Genomic DNA, 13,382 nt, shown 5'->3' with positions numbered 1-13,382 from the left:
TTAAATACAGCTTTGTGTGGAACCGATTCATTGTGGGGAAGTGTTCATCATTAGATACCTGTGTACTGTATGGCCAGTAGGAATGTACATAAGACGGTAGTGGTTTAATGATACCATACTTATCAATACAGTCAGGGAATTGTACCCCTCAGTTACAATTGGTCCTTCGAGCCGGAGGGTAATTAGCGTAATATTAATATAGTGGTATTAATATTGACATGGCCAATGATGAACACTCCACAAAACGGTTCTCCTAAAATAGATCGCCCGCAGCGTAGACGGCAGACACCTCAGTACTTAGAGGATTACGTTGCCAGTATACTACCTAGCTTTCTACAGACGGTAAACGCGGAAAAAGTAGATAGTAAAATTATGTCCGACCCTACCGACCAGGCTACCCCGCCAATAGAGGCCCTAGTGGGTTCTAACGTAACTGACCAAGCTCACGGTGGGGACCAGGAGGGACCTGACATGACTTTACCCCGCGCCAAGACCGAAGAAGTAGTCCCCGGAGAGCTCCAGGATAAAGAAAGCCCTCCAGGAATGGAACTCGACCCACTACAAGAAGGGACGAGCACCCCGGAGATGGATCTCCTTGACTCGCCACCGGAGAACGGATCTCCAACGAGTACTACCAGGAGCGGATCACCTCAACCAGCGTCTTCCCCCAGCAAGGCGGACAAGATGCTGGCACAGGCCTTCCTCGCCAGCCTGGCAGCCTCAACCGAGCGCGATCGACTCCAAGCACAGACGCTTAGTGAGCGCGAACATTCTTCCATGGAAAGAGAACGCCTTCAAGCGCAGCAACGGAGTGATGAAGACCGTATACGTCTAGAGATTAGACGCCTTCAGACGGAAGAGAATATGGGAAGAGACCGGGCCGAAGCCCAGCGCGCCGCCGCCGAAGCCCAGCGCGCCGCTGCCGGTGCCCAAGGAGAAGCAGAGCGCGACCTCGCTCTCACCAAGCGCGAAGCCGAGCGCGACCGATTACAAGCGCAGATAATGGAGCAGCTGATTACCAGGGCAACCCCCCCTTCCTCCGCACGGGGCTCCAGGGCCTCGTCAAGACAAGGGTCAAGGGCACCCTCCCCTACCCGATCAAGCGACCCTGAGCCCGACCACCAGAGAGAGCCTATACCCCTCTCCGAACCCCTTCCCCGACCGGTCCAAGCGAGACCCAGCTACAAGGAAGAAACGGTCTACACCGCGGAGAGGCTAAATAGACGACTACAGGATCTAGATGACCTGCCAGAGGAAGAAGAAGAGGGAGAGGAGGAGAGTCAAGCCCAACAGCAGCACAGTACTCCACAGGACCAGGAGGTCCAGTACAGCCCAGGCTTTACCCCCGCGGCTCTGCGCTACAGACCCCCGACTCAATTCACGGGTGAGCTTGACGCACGACCAGCCCCGAGGAACAGCACCTGGGTACGCGGGCCATGGTACCCAGCAGGTACCAGCCCACCAAGACACGTAAGAGGAGACTCGCCTAGGAGGCCTCTCTTCCAACGCTCACCGATGTGCCAGCCATCCATGGCATCGTACCTTGGCACACCGACGTTCCCGGACTTCACACACGAGAACAGAGCACAGTACACAGAGCTACGAATGTGCTTAGAGACAATGCTGTCCGATGGAGCTGATGAACCGTACAAATATGCTATCCTACTAAAGCACCTCAAGGTGCCCCGAGCGCACAATATAGCGCTGGCATATTCCACCTCTACTACCCCATACACCGCGGCTCTAGCAGCACTCGACCAAAGATATGGACGCATATGGGACTACGTAATACAAGAGATAAGGAATATTGACCGTCTACCCCCAGCCACAGACAATCGCTCACTAGATGACCTGTCTATCAAGGTACAATCCCTGGTAGGGATGCTGGGGGCGCAAAAGGAAAAGGGTATGCACGAACTGTACGCGAACTCTAATGTCGAGAGGATTTTAGAGAAGCTTCCACCCGCCCGACAAGAGCGCTTCAGGCGGCAAAGAGACCACCGTGATCCTAACGGTCCCGAGCCATCCCTCCTAGACCTAGCCGACTTCCTGGCGAGAGAAGTCAACAGCCTACGGTTGGATACGTTCATGCGGAGCACACCAAGCTCCAGAGAGGGACCTAGGAGAGCAAACGATGGCCGCAGATTGGTGACCGTCATGCACCAATCAGAATCAGTACCGAGCAGCAAGAACCACAGTACCCCCTCGATGAAAGAGAAGTGGAAGATGGTGTGCCCGTACTGCGAAAAGGAACACTGGCTGTCACAATGTGACACGTTCAAGAAGATGACCGCCGACGAGGTGAGTCAATGGATAAAGTCCAACCGACGCTGTTACCGATGTGCGCGCAGTCACATGGCAGCCGATTGCCGCTTAAAGAAGAGGTGTAGTCGGTGTGACGGAGCCCACTTAGACGTCCTACACGACAGTAACAGAAGAAAGCCTGCACCCTCAAGCAGCACAAAGGCAAGTGTTATGTACATTGACCCCGCCAGCAGCGGGGGCGCCCGGGTGCTCTTAAAGGTGGTCCGCGTAACATTGAGTTACCAAGACAAGGTCATGGACACTTACGCCGTCCTTGACGACGGGTCAGAGAAGACCCTTCTCCTCGCGTCCGCTGCGGCCCAGCTGGGGCTGCGTGGGAGCGAAGACCAGATGACGATTCGGACAATAAGAAGAGATCTAAAGACGATAAAGGGCGAGAATGTCTCCTTCACTATCGCAGCAAGCGGGCAGCCAGATAGACGGTATAGGATCACTAACGCTTTCACCAGCCAAGACATAGGCCTGTCGCAGTACACCTACCCCATCGCCAAGCTGATGGATAAATATGTGCACCTGCGTCAACTACCTATACCGCTCATAGACGGTGCCACCCCGACCCTGCTGATAGGCTCCGACCATGCAGACCTCATCGTCCCGATGGACCGGGTCCACACAGGGCCCAGAGGCTGTCCTGCAGCAGTCGAGACCCGCCTCGGATGAACGCTACAAGGCCCCCTTGCTAGGTCTCTTAACCGAACAGCAGCCACTAGCTGCCTCCACTCCAGAGTGACAGAAGAAGACACCACCCTCCTACAGCATGTCGAGAGGCTATGGACACTAGAGACAATGCCCTTTAAGAACGAAAAGAAAGACATTCGTTCCAAGGAAGACATTTACGCTATAGCCCTCCTCGAGCAGGGGACAAAGAGAGTCAAAGTCAACGGAGTGATGAGATACGCAACTCCACTCCTGAGGCGAGAGGGTATGCCTACCTTCCACGCCCCAAAAGAAGCGACGGAGCGGTATCTATTGAACACAGAGCGGCGCCTAGCCAGAGACCCCGCTCAAGAGACTGTGTACCGCGCTGAGATTGACAAGTTAATCACAGCGGGACACATAAAGAAAATTGACATTAAAGAGGCCGATCAGACGACCGAATCATGGTACGTGCCGCACCACAAAGTCCACCACAACGGATCGTATTGTGTTCAACTGCAGCTACCAGATCGGATCACAAAATCTGAATAAAGAGCTCTTGCCCGGCCCAACACTCGGCCCCTCTCTACTAGGCGTGTTACTACGTTTCCGCCAAGACAAGGTGGCCATCAGCGGCGACATCAAAGGGATGTTCCGGCAGGTGAGACTAGTGGAGGAGGACAAGCCCCTGCTGCGGTTCCTATGGAGAGAGAGGATCGGGGACGAGCAACCAGCCATCTATCAATGGGAAGTCCTCCCTTTCGGAACCACATGCAGCCCATGCTGTGCTACGTTTGCACTGCAAAAACACGTCGCAGAGGACCCAGCAGCTGATGAAGAGGTCCGAAAAAGTGTAGGAAATAGTTTCTACGTGGACAACTGTCTGCAAAGCGTCTCGACGCCAGAAGAAGCCGAGGCCCTTCTACTCAAGCTCCGCGCCTCCCTGATCAAAGGCGGCTTTGATCTCAGGCAGTGGGCCAGCAGCGACCCTCAAGTATTGCGCAGCCTCTCCCCCGAGGACAAGGCAGCAAGCAGCGAGACCTGGATGGCGACCATCCCAGGAGAAGCCCAAGAAATGACATTAGGACTAGTCTGGCACTTCAAAACAGACTCGCTCCATTATAAACACACACCCCTGACCAAGGAGCAGGGAAGGTCGACTGCACTACCGACCACCAGACGGAGTGTATACAGAACACTCGCCAGACAATATGACCCGTTGGGATGTATTCTACCTTACACCACCAGGGCAAAGATGATTGTAAGAGCGTTATGGGACAAGGACCAGGGCTGGGACGACCCCATACCCGAACACCTTGCCTCCACATGGAGAGAGTAGGAGACAGAACTCAGCTCACTCCCAGGTGTCAACATACGCCGCAGCTACTTCCCACCCACAGTGAGGCCGGAGACGTGCCAGATGGACCTGCACGTCTTCAGCGACGCCTCCGAAGTAGCCTACGGTTCGGTGGCCTACTTGCGTGCCCGAGAGGAGGGAGGAGAAATACATACTGCTTTCATCCTGGCCCGCTCAAGAATAGCCCCACGCAAGCAACAATCTATCCCGCGTCTAGAGCTCTGCGCAGCCCTAGCAGGAGCGCAACTCGTCACGTTAATCCAACGTGAACTCACCATCCCGGTGCAAAGAACAATCTTGTGGTCAGACTCCACGACAGTACTCACATGGATCCGGTCTGATTCGTGTAGATACAAGGTCTTCGTGGGAGTCAGAGTCACAGAGATCCAAGATTTAACAGAAGCAGCAAGCTGGAGGTATGTGGACACAAAACACAACCCAGCTGACGTCATCACCCGGGGAATGTCCCTGGATGACCTCACCCATCACAACCTATACAGTGACGGGCCAGAGTTCCTCAAGCTCCCGGAAGAAGAGTGGCCTACACCCACCCCACGGGAAGCGAGTAAAGAGGAGGCAGAGAACAAGAAATCTATGTTCTGTGGATTGACCACACTCGTCTCCACAGACCCCGACATAGACGATTGCCTCACCCTTGAGAGTGCGCAGCTAAAGACATTCCTGTGGCACCACCCAGAGGTTCAGCTCACTACTGACATTACTGCAGCTAACTACGAAGAAGCAGAACTTCTTCTCCTACAACGAGCCCAGAGAGACTCGTTTCCCGATGAGCTAGACTGTCTACAGGGAGCAAAGCCCGTCCCGTCAGACAGCAGATTGCTCCACCTAGCCCCCGAGAGCGACGCCCATGGTCTCATCAGAGTGGGTGGTCGTCTGCGGAGAGCTCCAGACTTACCGGATGACGTCAAGTACCCGATAGTCTTAAACAGCCGACACAAGGTCACAGAGCTGATCATAAAGAAATACGACGAGGATGTGCATCACGCCGGGGCAGAGAGAGTCTTCGCGGAGATCAGACGTCGTTATTGGATACTGCAAGGGAGAGAAGCAGTACGACGTTTCCAGCGGACTTGTCTAGACTGTCGTAAATGGCGAGCACAGCCCAGTATACCCCGGATGGCTGACCTACCTCCCTGTCGCCTCCGACTCGGCGACAAGCCTTTTCACTCCACCGGTATGGACTGTTTCGGCCCGCTGTATGTAAAGAAAGGAAGAGGGACCGAGAAGCGGTGGGGTATTGTATTCAAATGCATGACCACCCGAGCGATGCATATAGAACTCCTTTCAACCATGAGCACAGACTCATTCCTTATGGCCTTCCGAAGATTCACATCGCGGAAAGGCAAACCGTCTATACTATTGTCTGATCACGGGACAAACTTCAAAGGCGGAGAAAGAGAGCTGAGAGAGAGCTTCCAAGCTATGGGCCCAGAACTTAAGACCCACCTCGCTCCATACCAGATTGACTTCCAGTTTAACCCCCCGAATGCACCTCACTTCGGTGGAACTTGGGAACGAGAAGTACGTTCAATAAAGACAGCCCTGTACGCCGTGCTTGGGGCCCAGACCGTGGCGGAAGAAGTCCTAATGACAGTCCTCACGGAGATCGAGGGAGTATTGAACTCAAAGCCCCTCGGTTACGTCTCAAGTGATGTAGCAGATGTCGACCCAGTCAACCCCAACACACTCTTGATGGGGCGGCTGGACCCCGCGCTACCACAGACAGTGTACAGGCCTGAAGAAGCGAACGGCCGAAGAATGTGGAGGTACAGTCAAGTATTGGCTGACAAGTTTTGGAACAGCTTCCTACTCCACTATCTACCGTCTCTACAGACCCGCCAGAAATGGGTGAAAGAGAGAGACAATTTGACAGAAGGAACAGTCGTCATGATTATCGACCAGTCACTACCCCGAGCTATGTGGCCGGCTGGCCGCGTAAGCAAAGTGATCACCGGTGCCGACGGAAAGGTCCGAGCAGCCGAAGTGCTCGTCCAAGGGCGGATCTACACCCGACCTGTGGCGAGGCTAATAGAGTTGCCAAGGCTCCCCGATACTATTGATGACGACCATGACCCCATGACTTTGTGAACTGCCCTACCCCTCACAACAGACATTGAGTAGTGGACAGTGCGGTTAATCTGTCTCTGCTTAGCTAATTAGGTGGGACTAATTAGGAGGCGGCTGTTACAAAGGATCAGATTAAACCGAATATATATATTTATTGATTGATATATATTGCATAATATTTGTATATCGTTTGATATCCCTTGTATATTCCTTGTACATATACACGGAATATCCCTTTAGCCTAGTACAGACCATAATATTTCATTCTCCTATTGGACAGCGGTCCACAGGCGCCAAGGCCATGCCTCCAAAGTCAGGTTCAAAGTCACCGCCGGGGACATGCCTGGACATGAACGGTACTGCGTAAGGATATGAGACAGGAATAAAGCTGGTACTAGTTTATTCATCTAAGCGTATAAATACGGCGCAGGTGAATACAGAAGCACTTAGAGAGTTACCCAATAAGTTGAAGCCTCACCCACGATACGACGTGCGGTGCAGTATGGCCTGTTTGGCCCCAAATAGAGCATTGAGACCGCGTGCGAATTAATAACTGAAGTGTCAAAGTTTAACGCTGTACCGTCGAGTTCTACCTATTCTATTAAGTCAGTAATAGTCTATTTGTGTATAGTGTATCGTGCGGCTAAAGTTCTACAGTGACCAGCATCACCAACGTTTCCTCGTATCAGCTAGAGTGCTTATCCAGGCTGGGCTGCTTATCATGGCGCTTTCACCCGAGGGGCCCTAGACGAGGACCGTGTGGACATGTACACTGGATAATCTACCCGACGACTGCATAGCCCTTTTCGGCTGGATTATATTTGCTTTTGGTCCTGTAATTGATGGAGCGGAGAATCGCCGACACCCACAAGTGTGTGGGATTTACCCTGTGAGGAGCCACGTCGAGTCCGTCCCTCAGAAGCCTGAGGCCGGCTAGCTTTCTTCCATGTGGAGCTACATGCTACGGAGAACAGCTGTATTCGTCTGTGGATCAAGATCTTATTGCACCGTCTCCTGTACTCGGAGTCTCCTTATCATCGTTGACCCAGACTCTACTACCGACAGATCCTCTACCCTTGCTGGCTTACAACCGGGGGGACCCTTCCAGTATCTCCCGCTATATTACTAGTGTACCATAGATATAATTCCCTAAGATTCAGGTTGTATGATTATCTCCTGCATAATATGAGAATGGACATTCGTTATTGATTTGCCTACGCACATTCCTTTGACTTATAAGCGCATCCAAAGTGAAGTAAAGTAAAGTATATTATGTACCTTTTGCTGCAATAAATACTTAAATACAGCTTTGTGTGGAACCGATTCATTGTGGGGAAGTGTTCATCATTAGATACCTGTGTACTGTATGGCCAGTAGGAATGTACATAAGACGGTAGTGGTTTAATGATACCATACTTATCAATACAGTCAGGGAATTGTACCCCTCAGTTACACCCGCCATAGAGTACGTCACTGAGCGCGTCTCTATTGGTAAGACTTCCGTGAGTTGTTCAGGTTCCATGTTATGGATGTTTCAGGGAGTTGTCAGAGCTCCTCCTCACGAAGCTCCTCCTCAGGGAGAAGTGCCTTCTGTGAGTTCGGACTCTCCTTCCCAGTGAGGGAGCCTCCTCAGAGTTTCAGAGCCTCCTCCTCAGATTGTCAAGGTGAGTAAGTTTAAGTTTATTTGAATCCCCATTAGCCACAGCAGTGCTGAGGCTATTCTTCCTGGGGTCCATAACACATAAAATACAGTTAGACTTATACACTCACAACATTTACATGTCATACAGACAATTAAAACAACAATAAAAACCCTAATCAAATTCATAATACAATATAACAATATATACGCCTTATGAATTCATAATACAATACAATAATACCTACTCATAATTCATTCATAATACAATACAGCATAATATACTATTTAGCTTTTACATACATTATCTATGTTCATATCAGCCAATTATACAATATTTTAATAATATATCCCTATCAGACACATGCCTTTTCATCCATATATACCTATCCCTTTATCAGACACATACATTTTCATTTACGTACACACAATCTATTAGGGAATGTCAATTTCTTTGGTTGAAAATGTTGTTTTACCACGATTTTGAAACGACATTTACTATTCTCCTGCTTAACATGTCTGGGAAGAGAGTTCCATTCCTGCATACCACGGAACATGACAGTTCGCTTCATTGCATTCGACCTCACTTTTGGAAGTGTAAAACCTCGTGCAGAAGCATGTCTGGTGGAATGGTTGTGTCTGTCAAGACTTATAGATAAATTGTTATATAAAATTGAGGGGATCTTTGTAACAAGAATATTCCTAGTGAATACAAGGAGTGAGCAGAGTAATTTATGTTTGACAAGTAACCAAGTTAACACTTTGGTTGCCTTGGGTTAAATTAATGATATACCATAGGTTGCCGGCTCTATTTGTCTATGGAGAAGTACCCCTTCTTTGCATGGCTATAACTTTTTAAATTCTATTGCTACATTGCCATTATTAGGGCCCATTCAAAGTCCTATATGTATTGTTCATTGTGTAGCAACGTTAAACTTTTTCATTCACATATTCATAGTAAAGTATGGTCTAATGTATAAGTATGTTTTCATCTCTTTCTGCAGCTTTCTCCAGAACGTGATCTATAGCCCCAAATGCATTATATTGATGATGCAATACAGTTTTATGGCAATCAGCGCGATATAAAAAATTCCAACTAGACGTACTTCTAGAAGTTACTACACGTCATCTGATGTTGACCGGATGGGCTAGGGGGCGTTTATAATTCCGTGGGCAGCGTTATACCAATCATCTAATGTGGGTCAAATGTTGATAATATCAGTTAGTATCGAAGACGGTAACGTTACACGCTGAAACTCACCCCAGTCTCCGCGCGCCGTTGGGCGATCATCGTCGAGTTGAAATCTTATCATTATGGGATGTAAATTTACCCGGTCCATCTCCAGCTTGTATAATGGTATATACGTCCAAATCATGTTGTTTATCGAGTTATTGGCAATCGATCACTGTGTAGTGTGACGAGCCAGAGTCGCGGGACCTATAGCGAGCGCCGGAAGTACTACGGCCGTCTAGGACAACCTCTATTCAACATCCTGTTTGGCGATTGCGCCGATCGGCCACCAGATGGCGCTCCTGAACCGCCAGAGAGCTCAGTGGGTCCTGCTGGTGGATCTCAGGCCAGCGGAGGGGGATTATGAATCCGATCGCAGATTTTTGAAATATTGATATAAGGACGCTGTACAGCGTCCCCCGGCAACTTGAGCATGGCCAGCAATGACGTGAAAAGACGTTTCATGGCAGTCAAAGTGTTAAACAACTGTGCATCGCTGCAACATTAGTTCTGTACTCACAGCGAAGCGCTATACGTGCTGCTTTGTTTTGTACCATTTGTAATTTTTTCAGTTTATTCGTCGTTACATTCGACCATACTGCAGGACAATAGTCAAGATTTGACAAAACCAGAGCTTGAATTACCTGTTTGATAGAATTTAGTGGTAACAAATGAGCACATCTTTTAACAACAGAAATCCCTCTTCCCATTTTCACTACTATATTGTTTATATGGTGTGACCATGACAATTTACTGTCTAATGTTACCCCTAGGAGTTTAGTCTCCTGGACTTGATTAATTACCACATCACTTATCAAAAGTTTCAAGACTGGGTTCGTTCTTAGAGTATGGTTTGAACCGAAAATGATGCTACTTGTCTTTGATATGTTTAGAACTAGTTTGTTATTCTTTATCCATTCCATCACTGATTGCAACTCTGCCTTTAGGACCGTATTTAATTCATTGGCTATTGAGGCTGATGTGTAAATCGTTGAATCATCCGCATACATAGAAATATAGGACTTATTTAGGACAAGAGGCATGTCATTTGTAAATATGGTGTAGAGCAAAGGCCCAAGGCAACTTCCTTGGGGTACTCCACACCTTATACCGTTTTAACTTCTGAGTAACTCCCATTAAAAAAAACTATTTGTTTCCGGTTTTCTAAATAAGTTTGTATCCAAGATAGTGCAGATGAGGAGAAACCGTAACATTCAAGTTTTTTAAGTAGGAATTTGTGATCTATGATGTCAAATGCTGCAGTAAAATCAAGCAAGACAGCTCCAACCATTTTCTTTTTATCTATCTCTTTCAGCCAATCATCCGTCATTTGGGTTAAAGCAGTTGCTGTTGAATGTCCTTCACGATATGCATGTTGAAAATCAGTGGTCAATGTGTTAAAAGAAAAGTAGCATTTAATCTGTTCACTTACTCTTCTTTCCATCAGTTTACTTAAAACTGGCAGTAAACTTATGGGACGACTATTAGATCCTGAGAATGGCAATTTCAATTTTTTTTTTTTCATTTAGAGTATTCCATAATAATTTACTGTCATTTTTTATATAATTAAACCTATTTTCATAATACAATTTCTTCTTCTTTTTATTACATTTTGTAACAACATTTCTTAATTTACAATATACCTCCCAGTCTGATTTATAACCTGATGTATTTGCTATTAATTTAGCTCGATTACGTTCTATCATATATTCTTTTAGTTCATCATCCAACCATGGTGTTCTGATGCTTCTGACGGTAAACTTTCTCAATGGTGCATGTTTGTCAACAAGTGGCATAAAAATTGTATCAAATTCCCATAGAGATTTTTCAGGATCTTTTTCCCTCAACACCTTTGACCAACATAGATTTTCAACATCCTTCACAAAGCTGTCTTGATTAAACATTTTATACAATCTTTTGTAAATAATTTTAGGTCCCAGTTTTGGCATTTTAGTCTTCCTCACAATAGCAATTAAGTTATGGTCGCTACAACCAACAGTTACAGATACCGCCTTGGAACATAGTTCCGCATTGTTAGTAAAAATGTGATCAATGCAGGTGGAGACCTGGTTACCATCATTTTTCAAACATATCCTAGTTGGTTTGTTAATTACCTGTGATAGACCACATGCATTTGCTACTGTTAGAAGTAGTTTTTTCAATGGGCATTTCAATGAAAACCAATCGATGTTAAGGTCACCCATAAAATAAATCTCATTACTCAAATCACACACTTGGTCCAACATGTCACATATTTGTTCTAGATACACATTATTTGCACTAGGTGGTCTATAACAGCAACCGATCAACATAGGCTTCAAATGAGGCAAGTGTACTTGCAGCCATAATGTTTCAATTTCATTATTCATTAAATCTTCCCTAATCTTCACTGGAATAAGATTCTGAATATAAAAAGCAACCCCTCCCCCAAATGCATTCCTGTCCTTCCTAAAAATGTTGTATCCATCAATTTGCAATGCCCCATCCTCAAATGTAGAATCAAGGTGTGTTTCTGATATAGCTAAAATATGGAAATTGTCTGATAGTAAAATCTCTGATATCTCAGCTAGCTTGTTTCTTATGCTACATATGTATTTTATTGTGGATATGTGCCATCTTTAACCCCTTTTTGGGTAGGTTAGTATTAATTAGCATTGTATACTATATTCATAATGTTGGTATGTGTGGCAAGGGCAACAACCATTCAACTGTCCCTCGGCTGCTTTGGGGTGCTACTTCGGGGTCGGATTATCAGTCAGTAGAACTTCAAAAAGGAGTTCTGCTCTATTGTGTGTGTATTCGATTCAATTTGATTATTGAGTGTGTATTGGTTCAGTGCCTCCTCCTCGGAGAGCCCTAACCCAAGTGTTACATAGCTCAATGTTGCAATATTTCTTTTCAATCTATACAGCTCGCGTGGGAAGTCTCTCTGGGGATTCCCGTCTCCTCCCTGTGGCGAGGGTGGCGGGATGTAAAAATGAAAAAAAAGATTACCCTCAGCCGCGTCACGTGGGATTCATGTCAGTCTGTGTTTCTTTCTTTTTTAATAAAAAGAGGAAAGAACATGAAGCACGACGGCTCCTTGTCGTTCTCCCAGGCGACTTGGAGGAACAATGTCTGGTGTCTTGTTAGACTATCCATTGATGTGTTTGGGTCTCGACGCGGCGTACTAGTGGGGGGAAGGGCCCGCTCTTGGAGGGGCCCTGTCCGAATACGCTGGCGATGTGGGGGGCGGTGTCAACTAAGTGACCGCCTGGTGAGGTCTTGATGCTTGGCGTCATTGACCTCTCCGGGCCCCCTTTTTCCGGGGGATCCAGTCCCTTCAGTGGGTCTGGGTCTTCCTTCGCGCTCCGCTGCTACGGCCTTGCCACGGGGGAGTTTGCTCTCGACCACGTGATTTTGGGGGCGGTAACGAGGTTTGTTCCTTCCGTTCGTTCCCTGGTGGCATGCGGGTTGTGCGTGTGTGTAGTCGTGGGGTCAAGCCACGGTCTGCTCACCCTGTGCATTGAGTTGCTCGAGTTTCTCTTCGCACGGTCGGATCCGTCTCTCTCCCGTCCTCCAATAGGGGGGGGTATCCTCCATTAGGGAGGGTCGGGGGGGCTCGGTCCTCCCCGGTTCTGATGGTTGTGGGGGGCCTCAGCGGGGTACATTTGTCGAGCTTCAGGCTCCCGCTCAGCTCCTGTAGTGCAGATGACGCTGAGCGGCAGCCAGTATGATATAGAACGTAAGGTTATGAATATAACCAAGTTCTATGAATACTGGTGACGCTCAGCGTCGGGACGCCACTGCGGCCCTTGATCTCGCCTTGTGGTGAAAGATTGGGAAGGAGGCGAGTAGGTGACCACACACCTGCTTATGAAGGTAGCGGATAGGGGTGTGGCCAGACGGATGTTGGTATGTAAAGGTACATTGTGGATTTTTATTCAGTGCATGTGCACAAAGTGAGGTTAGTGCAGATGACGCTGAACGTCACCAGTATTCATAGAACTTGGTTATATACATAACCTTACGTTCTACGTTTTTGGCAACCAAATGGTTAAATGGCTGCTTAAACACACTACTGTGTTACTTAGTAATCATTACTATGTAATGTTAGTTAGTAAATT

Source organism: Notolepis coatsorum, assembly GCF_963971535.1.
Source record: "Notolepis coatsorum genome assembly, chromosome: 9".
NCBI classification, from domain to species: domain Eukaryota; kingdom Metazoa; phylum Chordata; class Actinopteri; order Aulopiformes; family Paralepididae; genus Notolepis; species Notolepis coatsorum.
The sequence above is the reverse complement of the archived record's forward strand: the minus strand, read 5'-3'. Positions refer to the sequence as shown.